Here is a 17,987-nt window from a genome sequence, read left to right as displayed (position 1 = left end):
CTTGAACTAGAGCAGATAGCCACTTGGATATCATGAATGAAATAATTCCTATTTTTCAGCATTTGTCAAGAATGTGTGGGATCCTTTATCGACTTCAGAGGCTGAGAAACTTACACAGCTTTGCGATAACACGTTTAAAAAACAAGTCCTGTCCAGAAGGGAATGCAGCCAGGCGAAACAGGTAAAGGCTGTTGTGGTAATGGGGAAGGAAGTTCTTGATGCAGTGTATGCATTCACTGTAAATATTCACTGTAACATACACTTAGCCCAGTTCTGGTTTTATTCTCATGCAAATCTGGGAGTTTATCCAGCATAAAGTAGGTAAAACTAAGTTGATGTTTAGGCCCTTAGTATGAAAAGAAATAATAACAAACGTTTATGCAGTCGCCACACTTGACTTCAGGAAGAAGCTTTAGATAAGATTCTGTTTGTATAGTAGCTGTGGTGTTTTGTTGTGTTTCTTTTTAATAGAACTTCATAGCTGAAAAATATGTTAATCTCGTTATCCAAGAAAGATGGTTAAAGCTGAGACTTGCTCACAGGTCGTTAATGCAGTTGTGATCTTAGTGTCTATTATATACAGTGGCACCTGCATTCAGCTGAGTTAGCATTTTGCTTTTCCACATGAACAAAATAACTGCCTAAAATTGTTGTAAGTGGAAGGTGAGATCCTTTTCTTGTGAGGATGTGTTAATATTTTTCCTTTTTTCTCTTTTTTTGGCAGGATTTGATTAACACGGTTGTCCTGAGGATGAAGCAGTCTGTAGAGGAGGATGTCTTTATCCCTCTGTATCCGAAAAGGTAAGCTGTCCCTGGGAATTTATTTTTTTACTTTTTAAATTTTTATTTTTAGTCATAGAACCATAGAACTGCTCAGGCTGGGAAAGACCTTAAAGACCACCAAGTCTACCTGCAACTTAACCTCTTTTTTTAGCCTTTGTTCTATTTTTCTGTACCTTTTCCCCAGAAGTGTGGGTGAAATATATTGTAGACATCCATGAGCAAATGGAACAAATGTGCCTTCTACTGTTTCATTGTAGGAATAGTTACCAAACATTGATGTTTATGAACTCATTCCGACAAGAGTAACTATGCAGTCAACTTAGTGCTTTTTTTGCTCCTGTAACTAAAAGCTTTCATAAATGGAAAGTTCTTAGTTTATGGGACACAGCCCAGAGTCTGGTTTTGTGATCTTAACTTGGAGTATCTGAGGGCTTGTGTTATTTGTGGTGGTCTGCTCCCCCTTCTACTGCTGACTCCTCCTTTCTTTCCTGAAATAGTTGATATTGCTGATGCTTACTGCTGGACGCTATTAGAGAGAGGATAACTGGTAAGAGTCTGGTAGGTGTGGGGTTAAGACACAGCTGGGAGAAGAGTGTTGCTAAGCCTGATGCAGCATGTTTGTCTGGTTACAAGCAGTGCTGTTCTGCTGAGAATCCATTAAACACATACTCGAGTGTTTCCAGCTGCTAATTCCATTGGGTATTGCAAGGAGTTTCAGTTAACAGCTGTTTCCTTAGACCTTTATTCTGGTTGTCACTGCTGAAAGAATCCCATAGTTGTAATTCATCGGTGTTTAAGAGATGAATTGTCTGCTTGTCTTACTTTCAGGTCAAGCAAAATCCTTATTTCCTCTTCCTCTTTTTCTGACCAGCGCTGTGGAAGACAAATCATCGCCATGTTCAAAATTCCAAGGCAGACGGTTTTGGTCAGCTGTTGAGGTAAAGAAAAAACACCGATCTTGTCTGTGAAAATCATTTTAGTTAAAAGTAGACTGTCGTCTTTGAGGAAATGTATCTTCAGTCAAATCTGATTCCTGAGAGTTTAATGCATTTTAATAGGAAGGTTAGCTATTTTTGTCAGTGAGCTATTTATGCTCACCCACCTCTGATACGTAGTCAAGAGACTTTAATTTCATCATCTGTTCCTGCTAACCTTCCATGAGATCAGTCATTGGCACTCTGTGGATAGGTCTGTTTCCTCAGTATGTGCATACAGTGCCCATGTTGCTCTCGTAGAGTAGAATCCCTGCATGTGCATGTAAGCGTATTAGTATAGCTTTATTCAGTCTCAAGTGCTGAGTTAGGAATGTCTGAATGCCTGTGATTCAATTCCCTCTTATATCCGTTTCCTCTATGAGTGTGTTTGGATTCGTACTACAGATGAGGTTTAGATGCAGGAAAACACATTAACATCCCAGTTCCCCTGCTGTGTGTGCTAACAAGGCCATGGTGACAGCTCTGCAGAGGCTTCCTGCTGCCATGTTGCACATTCCTGTAGAGAAATCAGGGAATTTGGGAATGTTGAGGACTTGCCATATTCACTCCTGGGGCAAGCTGTTGTGTAAGGCTTTGTCATGGACAGATGCAGAGAAGACCAGAGGGAGCTTAGTGCTGATACCTGGCAGACATGAAACAGACATAATATTCTGGTATCACCTTCTGAGATTGTGTATTGCCTGACTTAAATGTCCTGTCAAGTACAAGTTTCTAAAAGCAAGACCAGTGGTCTTTCACTGCCGATAGAAGTTTTCTCCTTTCAGTTTGTTTTCCATCCTCACTGTCAGTCTTCTCTTTAGAAGTGGTGATGTGCAGAACGGTTGAAAATGTGCTTGTGTTGGGGATCTTCTGACAGTTTGCCACTCTTTTTTTTTCTGGAGTGAAGTCGTGAATCTGTTTACCCCAGAGTAAGTAGTACTGCGGGTCATGCATTATATGCATCATACCTTCTTCTGAACCTCTTCAACACACCACCAGGGCCAGAAAACATAGAGAAGTGTAAAGAGGTGAAAGGTCTTATTTCCATGGGGACAGATGTAGTCTGAAGTGTAATTATTTAACATTTGAAGTTGTTTTTTATTTGTTTCTTTGTTTTTTAATGACCTTGGTGTATAAAAGAATTTCAAAGCAAGCATTGGTTCCTAGGCTTTAGGAATAACTGCTTAAAATGACGGTTTTGTTTTTTGAAGAGTAAACACTGCCAATAATAACTGAACTGGCCAAAAGGAGAAGTCTGTCAGAAGTGGTGTGACTAATGTTATTGAAAGCCTTTTTTTTTTTCTTTCTATTTTTTCTTTCACAATACTCTCTGGGTGAACAGGTGGTTGCATGCTTCCCAGAAAGGTGGTTCCAAAATCTTGGAAGTGGGTCAACTCTCCCCGAGTCAGTGAACTTCTGCCAGCATTTGGTTCAGTGAGCACGTATGCTTCACAGGAATAACCACAGGTAACAAACAACATGTTCTTTGGGATGCAGCACTTGCTCATATTCTTTATGTTAGTATTTCTTTTAGGGACGTGGTTCAACGGGCATGGTGGTGATGGGTTGACAGTTGGACTAGATGATCTTTGTGTTTTTTTCCAACCTTAGCGATTCTATGATTCTTAAATTCCTCAAGCCTCATGCATTTAACACTTTCAGTGATGTACTTCCAACATCTACGTACAACTAAAGATGCAATCCATAATGTAAAATGGATCGCTTTTGCAGTACTAGTTCAGGCTAGTTTGAGGCTCTAGATGTTGGGTGCAGTTAGTGGTCAGTGTAGCTCAAGGCACGTTTTAGCTTTATTGATTTTGAAGTCAGGTGTGAATGTGTTGCTATGTCAACTTGTTTTTGTAATAGTGATGAAACTGAAGAAGTTGTTCTCCTGTTGCTGAAAGTCAAGGCTCTGCGTATTGCTGAAGAGCTCATTGAAGAGTGCAAACGGGAACATCTTAAATCTGTGATCAGGAAATAAGGATTTCTTTGAAGCAGCAGTTCTTTTACTGAAACAAGCCTGATGCTCACTCTAAAAAAGTGGTCATGTTTAATGAGTGGACTGCCTGCAGTTGTTTTATGAAACATTGTGAAGTATTGTGAAGTGAAATATTTTTTTTTTTTTCCAAATGTCTTCTGATGCCATCTACTCCTAGACAGAATCAAAATCATCAGTGTAAAGTGCAGGTGTTCTGAAATATATGACGAAGCTTCATTGCTTTGTTCTTTTGGGAAGGATGACTGCAGTAAGTGCCTGTAACGTTACCACTGCTGGTGAGCAGACAACTTCACAAGCTGTTTTCAGTACCACACCAAATCACTCTGACCCAGGAGTCACTGAACTCTAACTTATTGTCCACTTAATGAGATAACTCTACGAAACTCACAGTGAGTTCTTCATAGCTTTTTGACCCTGACGCAGAAGCAGGAATTCTGTGTGCAGTGAGAAGTCTGATCTATGAACATCTACTGATGGTAAACGGCTGTTCAGGAAGGTAAGAAGTTGCACAGGAGAACGTCTTAACTACGCTTGCTCTTCTCCAGAGTATGATTTGTAGTGGAGCTTTGTACTTGAGATACAGACTGGACTTTGTGCACAGACTTGGAGTTGTCACCCGCCCTCATTTATCAGACAAGCAGAACAACAACTCCAGGTACCTTCTAGTAATTGGCTCTCTAAGGACATTTACCTTTTGCTTCACTGGAAGACCCATTAAACCTCATCTCATTGTACCCGTGTTAGATTTCTAATGTTGTGTAACTTGTATAAGTGCAGTAAATATTACTGCTGCAGAATAAAAAGGATGTTTTACTGTAGAAACAGCAGTGCGCCACAAATTCTGCTAAGTTTGCAATTGCCTGCTTCTCTAAACTGTTATGTATGGGTCTTCCATTTAACTCTTGGGGGCTTTTATTCCCTATGGTTTTTCTGTTGTTTTTTATTACAGAATATGTATTTTTGTAAACTGTTTTAATTGTAAATAGCATTCATCAGTGTTATAGACAACAATGACTTTTAAAATAAAAGCAGAGCAATTCTTTTGAAAAGTAAAGATGTTTTTGTGTTAATGAGACTTTTAACGCTTTCAAGTCTTGAACACGACAGGAATGTTATGTGAAGTATGGAAAAAAACTTTGGCACTGCTGGCGCTTCATTATCTGCAGGATTTAGGAGTTCTGTTGTAAGTAATTGTGCACTTCTACTTTCCTGAGTGCAAAGAAAATACAACTGATGGGTAATCAGCTGAAGCATGTGATCTCCGTGCTTGCTTTTGTCTCCTCTGCTTCCTTATTCATGTGGAAAGTTGGTCCCAAAGAAATTAGTCTTGTGCTGCTATGAAATTGGAATAGGTTCTATCACGCTTTACCTCTGTAGAGGCTTCTTCCAGTGGCTGCAGACGTCACTTGTCATGACTGGTAAGCAGGGGAAGGTGATTTTTACTGGAGCTCAGAAGCCCCATCCCAGTTGAGTATCTTTGAGAACCTACCGTGCCACTTTGTGGTGAACCTTGCACCCATTCACACAATCTGACTGGAGTAACAGCTAATCTGGCTTCATTCTTGCAAGCTGGTTTCAAAACGTTGGTATTACTGCTCTGTTGTCAGGTTACTATTGGTGCTTTATCAGATGTCATTTCAAAAGTGCCGTTACAGGACAGCTAAGCAGCACTTACTGTCAGATTGTCCAGCTGGGCTTCTGTACATCTGCTTCCCTGCCGTAGCCCCCTTCTGAACATCTTGAATGAAGCATTTTCACAATTGGCCCCTGTCTACTTGGCAAAGGCAGAAGAAACAGTTATTTGGAAGTGACAACACAATAACTGCAAACCCCTTCTATTGGCTGTGATTTAGAAGGGAAGGCAGAAGCAGGGCTGAACACACTGTAACACTGGTCAGAAAAGGGGATGTTTGTTTTCAGGAAGGGACAGTTTAACATTCAGACAAGAACTGCTGAAATTTCACTGTCTTTTATTTGCATACGAAACTTGAAAACTGACAATTCTTACATTGAACTCAAAGCTGTTACTTGTTCAGCTCTTCACTCGCTTCCCTCCGTATTTATTCCTCTATTTTGAAGTATCGTACTCTCGCAGCATATCGAATTCCAGCCAGGGCTGCTTCCACTTCTGTGCTTCCTTCATTTTTTTTCTAGGGTAGCTCAATTTTTTTCCTTTTATGTTGTATTTTGGCCTCTCCCACCGTTTTGACCATGGCTGAGGTTTCATTCTGACCTGCAGCTAGAGGGAAAGATTTAAAAAAAGAAAGAAAGAAAAAAGAAAGGTATTAAAAGGTCAGAAGGTCAGAATTCTGACTGTGAAGCAAAGCAGTGAGACAAGTGCTGCTTTAAGAGAAGAAAGCAGCCCGATCTGTCAGCAAGCTAAGGGACTACTGGACACCAGTGGGAGAAAAGGGATTTTGGGTCTGTGTGGCTGTTATGTTTGTTCATGTACCTAAATAACACTGATTTATTACACCGTCCTTAAGTTGATATGCTGTTAACTCTCTTCTACGCTTCTAACTCTGTTACTTACTAAGGAAAAAAGAATTTGACAGCAGCCGTTCCTCCTTTTCCCTGTAAGCTAAGTCGGATAGCATTCTTTTACCAGCCTGCCAGACCTTCTGAGATGCAGATCTTGCTAACTGCTCCTTCCACCCCCCACATCAGTAGCATTAGGTTTCCATAGCGCTGGCTGTTCTGTCTGCACAGTGTAATACAGAGGCATCTGCAGGCCGTTACTCCTTGCACGTCTCCTAAGTTACCTACTTTGGTTATGAAAGTTCTTTCCCAACAGGAGTAGCATTAAGGTACCAGATTTTACATGCTTGTATCACCTTGATGACTACCACAACTAAAAGCTGTTTAACAGCCTTCCAGGCCATTGTAGAATGGCCACTTGGAAGAGACTCACAAGGGTCATAGGAGTTCAACGCCTGCCTCCCCATAAAACCAACCCCTGCCTCCACATAAAACCAGCCACACTATGTCTGAGAGTGGTGTCCAAAGGCTCCTTGAACTCTGGCATGTTTGGGCCTGGGCAACCTGTTCTGTGCATGGTCAACCTCCGGTGCAGAAGCTTTTCCACCCTGACCCTCCCCTGATGCAGTCCTCCATCTGGCCCTGAAATGGAGCCCTGAAGAAACCCCAGGTGACTGCTCACCATCCTGATATAATCCCGGTATCAGTCAGAAAGTTAACTAAATTATCGCCTACGTTCCCACTAAAAAATTAAACTCCTGCCTTGTTTACAGGAATTTCTTCATGGTCTAAATGAGACACAGATGAAAAAAACACTTTTTTCATCACTTGATAGTAAAAGATAATAATTTTTTTGCTACTGTTTCTTACAAACAGCTGAAGAGAGCCTACAGGAGACACCACATTCAAGTGGTTATCTTGTGTTGGCAAAGCTTAAGGGGACTCTTAAAACTCTTTTCTGCTCCGATGAATTATACCGTGCCATAGAAATCTCCTTATGCTCTGGAGTTCAACTGTCTGGCAGCTAAGTTGAAGGCACGCTTCCTGACACAGTACTGGCCAGAGGGCCACTACCAACAGATTATTTGCATGGGGTCACTGTGTTTCAGACAGCATGGAGACTTGGCCTCAGAGCCAGGGAATGGCTTGAACACCTCCAGGGACAACAGTTCCACCACCTGCCTGGGCATTTTGAGAGGACATTTTTCCTAGTATCCAACGTGAACCTCCCCTGGCACAACTGAAGGCCATCACCTCTTGTCCTCCTGCTGCTCCTTGGGAGGAGAAGCTGACTCCCACCCAACCACAACCTCCTTTCAGGTAGTGGTGCAGAGAAATGAGGTTTCCTTTGAATCTCCTCCAGACTGAACAATCCCTGCTCCTTCAGACACTCCCATAATATTGTGCCCCAGATCCCTCACTACTCTGTTGCCCTTCTCTGGACGCGATCCAGGGCCCCAGTGCCTTTCTTGTAGTGAGGGGCCCAAAACTGAGCACAGTACTAGACGTGCAGTTCCACCAGTGCTGAGAACAGCAGGCAGATCGCTTCACCAGTCCTTCTGACTGCACTATTTCTGACACAGGCCAGGATGCTGCTGGCATTCTTGGCCACCTGGGCACACTGCTGGGTACGTGCAGCCAACTGTTGACCAATACCCCCAGTGTGCACAGTATCACATCGTCACTCTCCTCTCAGAGGCAGCACCACCACTTTAAACACTGTGCCACTTAAAGCAGTGCAGGTGGGTTTCAGAGACATGAAAAATGCTTAACACAAGAGGAATTCCATTTCACAAACAGAAATACCTGCACTCAGCTCCCAGCTGACCTCGAGATGTGAGGCAAAGGCAGAGGCAGGGCCCGTGTCTCTGTCACCTTCCGACACGCACTTTTCGAGTACCAATGCCTCAGAGCCCTGAGGAATCTGAGGGCGGCCCCCACCGCGGCCTACCCCTTCTACCTCCTCTCCTCTCTCTGCTTCTGCTTGTCAATAATGACGGGCTTCTGGGGCGGATGGAATTTTGTGGGCTCTCCATCGCCGTTCAGGCGATGCCATAGTGACTACGAGTACTTCCGGTCCGCCGGCGCCAGAGCGCAGGGTGGCTACGGCAAGCTCGGAGGGCCAAAACTGCCCTCAGCGCGAAGCGGAGCTGTGTGTCGCTCTACTCCTAACCCCTTCTGAGCTCTGTTCATTATCTGATGGGTGGATTTGAAGTGGAGGGTATTTGACGCTGCTTAGAGAAACGAGGGGCCTGTGCAAAAAAGGAGCGTGCTGCATTTTGTGGTGCAAGATGTTCTGGGAACTGCTGCTAACAGTGCCCAGCAGGCTTCCTTTTGCTGGGGAGAGGTTTAGCAAGGACTTTTTATATGAAAAGAGTTCATCCTATATTTCCCTTCCACTGACCTTCCGTCGTACTGCTTGAGAAATTGCTATGTCTTGCTGTAGAGAATGCACATGCACCTGCACTTGTATCTGCACAAAGAATCATCTAAACATCTCTGTACGTGTTTCTTTTTGGCACTGGGATGGAGCTGTGTGGAACACAGACTTGGATGAATCTTCAGTCGGGTGCAGGGACGCGTAATGCTCATCTTAGATGTCACGCTGACAGCAGCAGTAGAGAGGCAAATGTCATAGGGTTGCATGTTTTTTTTTTCCTTTTGTTTCAGTCCTAACCGTGGAAGCATAGAAGCGTTACCCAGACCAATTGAGCATTTCTCACATGCGCTTTCTACCAATGACACAGGGCAGTGGAAGTCAGCATCAGAAGCATCTGTAACAGCCCTGCAAAAGACTGGTGAGAGTTACCCTGGCGGCCTCCTTTGGCAACCTCAGGTCTCTGTAAGCTCTCAAGCTGTGTCATAAGTCCTCCCGTGGTGCTGACTCAGCTCTCCCTGTCTTTGGTGTAGGAGAGCTGGTCTTCAGCTCCTTCCTGTTTCCTGCCTATCTGCTCCCTGCTTTGCCCGTGGCCCAGTGAGCCTTTTATTCCTCGCCCCCAGATTTGCACGTGTGGATAAGAGCATCTTGATTTCTGTGTTTGGCTGAGCGGGTAGAGCAGGGCAAGGGGGCTGATTTAAACGTGCCGCTTTCCAAATACGGTGCTGTTGGTGTGGCAGTGCTTCTGGCGTTGCAAATTGTGTCAGATGTCAATGAATTCCTTGGAATCTGTTGAGTTGACTTGTGCAGGTTTCATTCTGGAGCTGAATTCTTCCCGGACGCTTCTGTGCATAGCCATGGCCTTTGCTTTTTTCTTTCCTCCTCTCTTTGTTGTGTTTGACATTGTGCAAGCCGTGAATCACCAGGAAGCAGCTGAAAGTGCTCTGGAGTTGTGGGGGACAAACTCCCAAGAAACAATGTGCAGCTTCAAAACCCCAAAGTTTGGAAAGATGAGAGGTGCGCAGCGCTCTGCCTGGTGCAGGACACGATGCACTCTGCAAGGCGCTTTCCACGAAGACCTCAGGTCTGTGCTGAAACTGCATCCAAAGCAGCCCAGTGCCCTGTGCTTGTTGTACCCGAAGGTATCGGTGCCAGGGGTTGCTGCTGTGTTTGCAATGCCATTGTGTCAGCAGGGTGACGTTCATGGCGTGCGATGCCCTCGGTCATTGAAGGCATCCTCGCAAATGTTCCTAGTGAGGGCCATGTTTCATTGACACCATAGGTTGTTTTCTGGAAAGTGAAACAGTGTGCTTGTGTACGTCAAGACCACATTCATTTCCAAGTGACCACAGTGCACTTCACATCTGCTGCCATTGCCCCTCGGCCGTCCTGTGGTTGAAGCCGGTGGGTGTTCAGCACCACAGCGTCCTTTGCTTACTCCCCCCTTCCCAGTGGGATGGGGGAGAGAACTGTGGGGGAAGAAAAAGAAGGTAGAACTCATGTGTTGAAAGAAATCTCTTTCCAAAGGTAGAGGAAAGGACAGAAGTAATGAATATCTATCTATCTATCTATCTATCTGACTGTCTATCTATCTACCTATCTATCTATCATTGAGTGTATCTAATGAGTGATGTAGAAGCACTGGCTCAGCACATCCCAAGCAATGGCCAAGCAGAACAAGAGATTGAGATGAACTACCACCCCATCCAAAACCCATTCCACTTGATATCATATGGTATGGAATATCCCTTTGGCCTGTTGACGTCAGCTGTCCTCATTTGGTTTCCTCCCAGCTCCTTCTTGAGAGCTTTGCTGAGAATGGCCTTGGCTCTGTCCAAGTCCGCTTCTCAGAAATTATAAACATCAGAGTGTTCTCACTGTTGGAGCATCATAAGAGAGACTGAAGAAAAATGGATCCCACCTGAGACTAAGACAGCCCCCCAGAGTCTGTGCAGTGAGATGTGTGGGGCTGCAGGTCGTGCATTTCACTGGCAGCATTGGCCAGGGGTGCTGGGGAGGTTTGCGTGCTCAGCTTGGGCATCGCGCTGCTGTGCCTGTCAACACAGCATGCTTCGTGCTCTCCGAGCAGCAGAACAGCGTTTCATCAACAACGTGCCATCATATTTACTGGAACCAGATGCATTTGTGTCTCAGGCTAGGTTTACCCTACGAGCTCTTCTTGACGAAGCTGTTTTGATTCCCTTTGTTCGTGTGCAAGCGGAAGCACTTTCCCCCCTTGTGTTCTGTCCCAAGGTATTACTCTTGGTGGACAGAAGGAGCTGGTGGATTCAGCAGCAGTAGATTCTGTTGGTTTCCTCTGTGCTGCTTCATCCCTGGAGCTCGCTGCTGCACGGAAGAATACAGGCGTGTTTATCCCAGGCTGCTGTAAAGGGGAGCCCGGTTGGCGTAGCAGTGAGCAGCAGCTAACGGGCTGTGCAGAGGAGGCCTTTGCAGAAGGAGCAGGAGTGCCTGCGTCCATCTGTATCCTCGGATACGTTCTGGCAGTGAGGCAGCAGCTGTGGCCACAGTGACTGAATGCAGACTTGGCAAGACCCCCAAGGCTTGGGGCTGCCACGTGGCGTTTCCTAGCCCTACCCTCCTTTATATGCCTGGCAAAGCACAGCCACCCTGCACCCAGGGCAAGCGTTTGTCTTAGTGTCATGTTTCACGCTATCTTGTGAAGCTCAGGCACTGGGGGCAGCTTCCCCCCAAAGAAAAGGAGGAGGAAATGAGGTCGTCATGGAAGCCAAAAGGCAAAAATGCACTCGGGAAAGAAACTGTCGAAGCAATCTAGTAGCAGTGCTATGTATTTCTCTTCCTTTATTTCCATCAGGTGAAAGAGATGGCTGCTCTAAGCCGCCCGTGGATGCAAAGAAGGACCCTAGTGTGGATTTGCCATAGGCCCAGCAAGAGGCTCAACAGCACCAAGCTCCGGGTCCTGCACTTTGGTCCCGACAACCCCATGCCAGCTTCTCCAGGATTTGGCTGGGATGGAATTCCAACCACGCACTGATTTCTCGAACGCTGGGGTGCCCTGTTGGAATCCTGTGGTCTTGTGACATGGTCTTGCCTCCCCACCTTGTCCGTCCATGGTGGAGCAGCCGGGTGGCCCTTAGTGATGTCATAAGCGGCTAGAATGAGGGGAGGAGCAGCGCGTGCTGCTTCCCTTCATTGGAGCGCTTGAGCTCGGCGTGAGTACGTGGCTTGTTGCACTTGTGCATCTACTGAGTCCCTTTGTCTTCATCCCGTCTTGCGCAGCGTCTTGTAGGTAAGCTGAGACGGTGCGGGATAGACGGGTGGGCAGTGAGGGCTTGAGAAGTGCTGGCTGGCAGAGCTCCTAGGATCATATTGCTTTGTCTGGACCGTCATACGCCATTTTCCCCCAGGCCATCACTTCCAAAGCCATCCATCAAGATGGCATTTGTCCAACGGTTTTTCCCTCGCCTTCCTTGCTAAACTGTGGAGGCTCACTGACCTGCTCTTTCTCCCTCCCCTGCCCACCCTCCGCCTGCTCCCTTGGTGCAGCTTTTGCTCGTGGAAGATCAGAGCAAAGTGACAAGGAACGGCTGCGGGTTCAAGGATCTGCTTCTCCCTTGTTCTGATCTCTTGCCAGGTACGTGCCACGTTTTGTCCCCCCCCATGGTTCAGCAGCCTGTGTTTAGTCACACCGTGTGTAGTAACACAGCCTCGTCCAGCTTGGATGTGACACTGGAAAAAACATGTGGGTTTTCTCCACTTCCCCTCCAGCTCAGCCCTCGGCAGGGTGCTGTCTGTAGTGCTGGGAGTAGCTAGTGTGAAGGAAGCAATCCCTTACGCAAAGAGCCCTAGCCCCACTCTGTGCAGAGCTGCAGAACGTGAGCCAGGGGCAGAAGCGTGCATGCTTTGGCTGTGTGAGTGTGCCCGACAGCTGTAGGGAGCACAGCGGGCATGCAGGCAGAGGAAATGCGTGGACAAGGCTGTGGCCGGCGCTGGTGGTGAGGCTGCTGCTGGGAGCCGGGGGCTGGGGAGCAGCTCCAGCCCCAGCAGTGACACCTCTCCCTGGCCTGCTACTGCACTCTCAGCGTGCTGCGGGCAAATGCATCTGCTGCTTTGTGCCAGAGTCCCCATCTGCTAGCAGAGGGACAGCGACTTGGTCCAGTGCTGCGTATTGCAATGGCTGTCCCGTTTGATTAGACTGCACAGAGTGGTTGTTTCTAGAAGTAGTTCTGAAGAAGTCTCTTGATCCAGTGCTGTGTGAGCACAGGAAATGAGTTTCTTTTCTGTTGCAGCTTGTCGCGCCTGCTGTGATGGGCATCGCGAGCAGCGAGATCAGCCGTGGGCCTGACCGGGCGTTGACGGAGGTACAGTGTGAAGCTCTGCTTGGTCTCTGTTCCCTGCCTTGAGCCAGCAGAATGAGCCACAGTTGTGCTCTCCTGCTTTTCAAGAGAGAGAGCATCCTTCCGGCTCTCTCGGTGTCCCTGAAGAGCTGCCTTAAAAGCTTCATTTCCTTGCTAGTGGCATCGAGATGGCACCCTGAAATCCTCCTTGTTTGTCCTCAGCTCCTCACCATGGTCTGTGCTCTCTGTTTCAGCCTGAGAACCAGGGGAAGCCCTTGCTGGTCCGTGAGGAGTTATCTCTTAATATTCCAGCTATTGCTGCTGGCCATGTTATTAAGAGATACATTGCCCAGGCAGCGGATGAGCTCTCCTTGGAGGTAAGCAGATAAAGAAGGCGTTCCTTGTTGTCACGGCCAGAAGAGTATAACATTTGAATGCATCAGGAATATTCTCAGACACCTTCAGAATGCCTTGTGAGGCAAAGCCCAGAAGATGCAGGTCCAGATAGGACTTGCACTGGGTTGGATGCAGGGAGGAGTTCAGCCATGTCTAAAAGACGTTTTGATTTGGCATGCTTGCACTGTATTCTGTCTGGTGTGTAAGGCAGTGACTCTTGTACCTCCACGTTCAGCTTTCCCACGGGAAATGCCTGAAGAGCTGCCCCGGTGCAATTGCTCTCAAGCTGTGCGCTCTTTGGCAGTGCAGAAGAAGGGTGCCATTTCAGCTGTGCTTTCCTCCCAGCTGTGCTGAAGCTGGGATTGATGTTGCAATGTCTTGCAGGTGGGAGACCTGGTGTGTGTTCTTGATATGCCAGCAAAGGAGCAGAGCCCCTGGTGGAGAGGCAAGCATGGCTTTCAGGTAGGCACGAGCTTCAGACTCCTGGGCGCAATTGCAGTCAAGTGAGGAACGTCAGCTTTGAGCTGCTCGGCCCGCACAGGGTGGCTTCTGGACGTCAACAGTTTCCCTGTGTCGCTGTCAGAGGACTTTCCCTTTGGCTCTGGGCTTGGGTGGGAAACTGTCTCCTCATGTGACTTAAAAGCAAGAGCCTCTTGTGCTCAATAGGCAGTCAGGAGTTGAGCATCTCTGTCCTTTGTACAAGCACGGAGAACAGCCATCTTATGCTCCGTCAGTTGCTTTTGTAGGTCTTCTGGCTGCAAATGTTGAATGAGGGTTACTTTTCTGCAGGCCATTCTTTCTTGGTTTAACAGTTGAGGCCTGAGAAATGCTGCATTCAGTATTCCATCCCTCTTTTTGTTCTTGTTCCAGGTTGGGTTTTTCCCTGGGGAGTGCGTGGAGCTCATTAGTGGAAAACTTCCTGAGGCCCTCATCAATTCAGCACCAAAGCCAGGTACGGATGTTACATGTGATGGCGCGGGGAAGTCAAATGGAGTCTTCTTCTGGGTGTGTTCTGTGTTGAATACCTCCTTTATCCATCCCACGTTCTCCTCTGTGTTGACGATACTTCCTGCATCCCACGGGGCGTAGGGCTGCTGTTTTGTAGGCAGTGAGAATGAGGGCTTGGGCAAATGCTCGAATCCTTGTGGAATGCAGTGTTGGCAATGTTCTTGCCGCTTTGACGCGCTCTGTAGCATGTGTTTCCGCTCAGCCTGGTCGCACTGAGCCCAACCTGAAATGAACTGGTTTCTTCCTTTTGTTGTGCAGTGCCAAAGAAGCGTGGCAAGCTCCTCAGCTTCCTTCGTTCCTTCGTGAAGGCCCGCCCAGAGGAACCGAAGCAGCGGGAGATGGAGCTGGAGAAGGAGAAGGGAGGGGTGTTTGGCTGTGACCTGGGAGAGCATCTTCTCCACTCTGGCCGTGATGGTAAGGAACAGCCCATTCCTGAGAGCTTCCTCCCTCTGTTGGGCATGTAAAGATGAAAGGGAGATCATCTCTGGCAAGGGGCAGGTTGATAGCGGTGGAGAAACGTGAAATGGGAGTTGATGGCTGAAAGGGAAGCTGAGGCTAATGCTCATAGGAGGCCGGCACACTTGTATTTGCTTAAAGCCAAAGGTGTAAGCCAATCCCACGCTAGCCTGAAAACCAAGGAAGCCTTTTGGCCCAAGAGAGTGTAGTGCGTCAGTTTCCTAGCTCTTCTGGACATGAGGTCTCACGCCTCCATTGCGGTGGGAGCTGTGATGGGACTTGTGGCAGTGTCTCTGGCTTCCCCAGAATTACTTTCTGCAGGCTGCTTGGCAGGTCCTGGCATTTCTTGAAAGCCAAGAACACGTCCGTGTGCACTTTTGTCCCCGGCTCCTGCCTGTCTGCGCCGTCTGCGACAGCCTTCTTTCTCCTCTACGGAGGAGGCAAGCCGTAGCCCGGCTGAGCTTAGTGGATGGGATGTGACAGGGGCAGCAGCTGAAGCAGGACTTGAATCAGGAGCTCAGCTAAGCGCTGGCCCTTGTTCTGTAGTCCCCCAGGTCGTGCAGAGCTGCGCTGAGTTCATTGAGCAGCACGGCGTGGTGCAGGGGATCTACCGCCTGTCCGGCTTGGCGTCCAAGATCCAGAAGCTGCGGTAAGAGTGCTTCTGGACTGTATGTTGTCTTGCTTTGGAGTTGTTTTCCTCTTTCTCCAAGCCCTCTGTTTTTGTGTCCTTCTCTCCAGCCATGACTTTGAGTCGGAGCAGATTCCGGAGCTCACCGTCCGGGACATTCACAGCGTGAGCTCCCTGTGCAAGATGTACTTCAGGGAGCTCCCGAGCCCTCTGCTGCCCGAGCAGCTGCATGGCAAGTTCTCGGTAAGCACAAGGCAATGGCCTTCATGTCCCTCTTCGTGGCCTTTCCCATCCACACACACGCCTGCGCACCTTTTTTTGGTCTTTTTTCTGTTGAAGTTGGGGTTTTGATGGACATCCAGTGGGTGTCTGTGTACAACAAGCAGCTCGTGCTTCCTGCACACCGGGTGCACCGTAACACCTGGTGTGTGCATCCTGCCATTGGAAATGTGGGAGATGGGAGCAGCAGTGCCCTCTGCAGCTTTGAGGCCCTTTTTCTGTTAGCCCCATACGCTTGACTCGCATGATGTGTGTCTCAGTCCCTTTCTGCTTTCTTCCAGGACGCTGTTTGTGCCGGTACAGATGAGGAGCGGTTGCTCCGAGTGCAGGAGGTCATCCAGCAGCTGCCTGCCCCTCACTACAGGTCAGAAAACTGCTGCCCTCAATCTAGGGAGCTCAGCCCTGCTGCACTTCAGAGGGCGATGATGCGATGGCAGGCTTTGTGTCACACTGGCAACGTGATGCCTGTGTGTGTTGAAGTGCTGGATGTCTGCGTGGGGTGAATGGATTGGGTCAGCTCCTGGGCACAGGGGCACGGCTGGTGCAGCTGATGGTTGCGGCTGAGCTGTGCTGAGGCTTGGTGCTGCAGCGTGGCACTTGGGAAAGCTTGATCTACTTGCTAGTAGCAAGAACAAGCAGTGGCATGAAGTCTGAATTGTTTGGTGAATGTGAGGACAGCGTGCTCAGTGGTGCTGAAGGTTTGGCTCTTGCTTTCCAGAACGCTGGAGTACCTCATGAGACACTTGGCTTGTCTCGCTGGGAGCTGCTCCGTCACAAACATGCACGCTAAGAACTTAGCGATTGTGTGGGCTCCCAACCTCTTCAGGTAAACTTCTTTTTCCGTCTCAGCACAAGGCTTAGATCTGTTCTCCCACGGGCACAGTTTGGAGAGGAGGACAATTTGTGCTCTCTTGGTTTTGTCAGATGGGGCTGGTGTGTCCTTGATCACCCGGGAGAATGTCTTCAGTGGCATCAGTGCTTGCCCACTGCAGAAGTCTCCAGAGCCCAATTGGACAGCCTTTGGCTGCCCAAATGCCCAAACGTGGGGAAACGATCTCGGGTCAATGACTTCTTCAATCTGCCTTTTCTACAGATCCCAGCAGAACGAGGCTGCCTGCGCCAGTGGAAGAGCTGCCTGCGTGGAACTGCAGAGGCAGTCGGATGTGGTGGAGTTCCTCATCAACCACACCGACGTCCTCTTCTGCTCCAGCTCCACGTCAGGCATCGGAGATGGAGCAGGTGAGCGTCTTCCTGCATGAGCTTTGTCTTGATGAGACACCTTGATCAAATGCAGGCCTTCTCCAGGATCGCTGAAATACGCTTTTACTACCGAGGGGCCAGCAGGCTTGTGGGCTTAGTTGAGAATATGGCATCCTCTGTGGCTGGATGCGGAGAATGTCCAAGCCCAAAGTTGAGCATGAGAAAACCGTCCCTGTCATGGTGATGTTTTGCGTGCAGGTGAAGATTGATGAAAGGGTTCTGACCTCCTCTTCTTTTACTTGATCAGAAATGCAAGGCTGAGAGATGTGCGGCACCTCCCCCAGAACTGTGATGGCTGTGCCGCTGCTTTCTGATCCTCCCTCTTAGCTGTGGTCTTCCCTTCCAGGGTGCAGTTCTTCATCATGGCCCAAGTCTGTGCAGGTGTCTTCTCCTGCCACCAAGCTGCTCACCCTGGAGGAGGCACAGGCACAGAGGGGAGGCCACAGCAGCTCTCCCGCTGTGACAGAGAGCAGGGACATGCAAGTGGAAGAGGGCCCCGCAGCTGCACGGGGGAAATTCCACACAATCATTGACTTTCCGTCTGAAAGGTAAAGAGGACTTTCTTTTCCAGCAGCTTCCTATCAGACTTGGTTGTTTGGGCTTTTGTGGGTTTTTCTCCACTGTTGCAAGTGGAGTGCAATGGTGCGTGTGGTGGTGCACTGAATGTCCCCTCCCCTTGGACTCTGAGGTTCAACTAACAGGCATGCTCTGCATCTGGGTTGGCATGGCTGAGGGGAATGTAGCCAGCAAGACTCCAGGGCTGAGCTCTAGGAATGGAACCTCAACCGTGTGACTCAGAGCGAGCTTCAAAGTTGTTTTTCAGCAAGAACCAGGCAGTGCTAGTAGCAAGCAAGTGTTGGCAAGAGCTCAGGGCAGCTCTTCCCTCACCCTGCACCATGCACGACTCACACCGCTCCCTCTTTTCTCCCTCCAGTCCAAGTCCACCCAGCAGGGTGAAGGAATCCCCAGCATGCAGTTGGTGTTCCTGTTTCAAGCCCAGAAAACCATCCTCTGTGGCCAAACGCCAACTGCA

At 48.3% G+C, this 17,987-nt stretch overlaps 1 pseudogene; it reads right to left on the bottom strand.

Moving 5' to 3' along the window:
* Positions 1-17,987, bottom strand: part of LOC112530760 — an 851,315-nt pseudogene that overhangs the window by 462,864 nt on the left and 370,464 nt on the right.

This window comes from Gallus gallus, chromosome Z, assembly GCF_016699485.2.
Source record: "Gallus gallus isolate bGalGal1 chromosome Z, bGalGal1.mat.broiler.GRCg7b, whole genome shotgun sequence".
In the NCBI taxonomy this organism is placed as follows: domain Eukaryota; kingdom Metazoa; phylum Chordata; class Aves; order Galliformes; family Phasianidae; genus Gallus; species Gallus gallus.
This window is presented reverse-complemented; position numbering and strand designations above follow the sequence as displayed.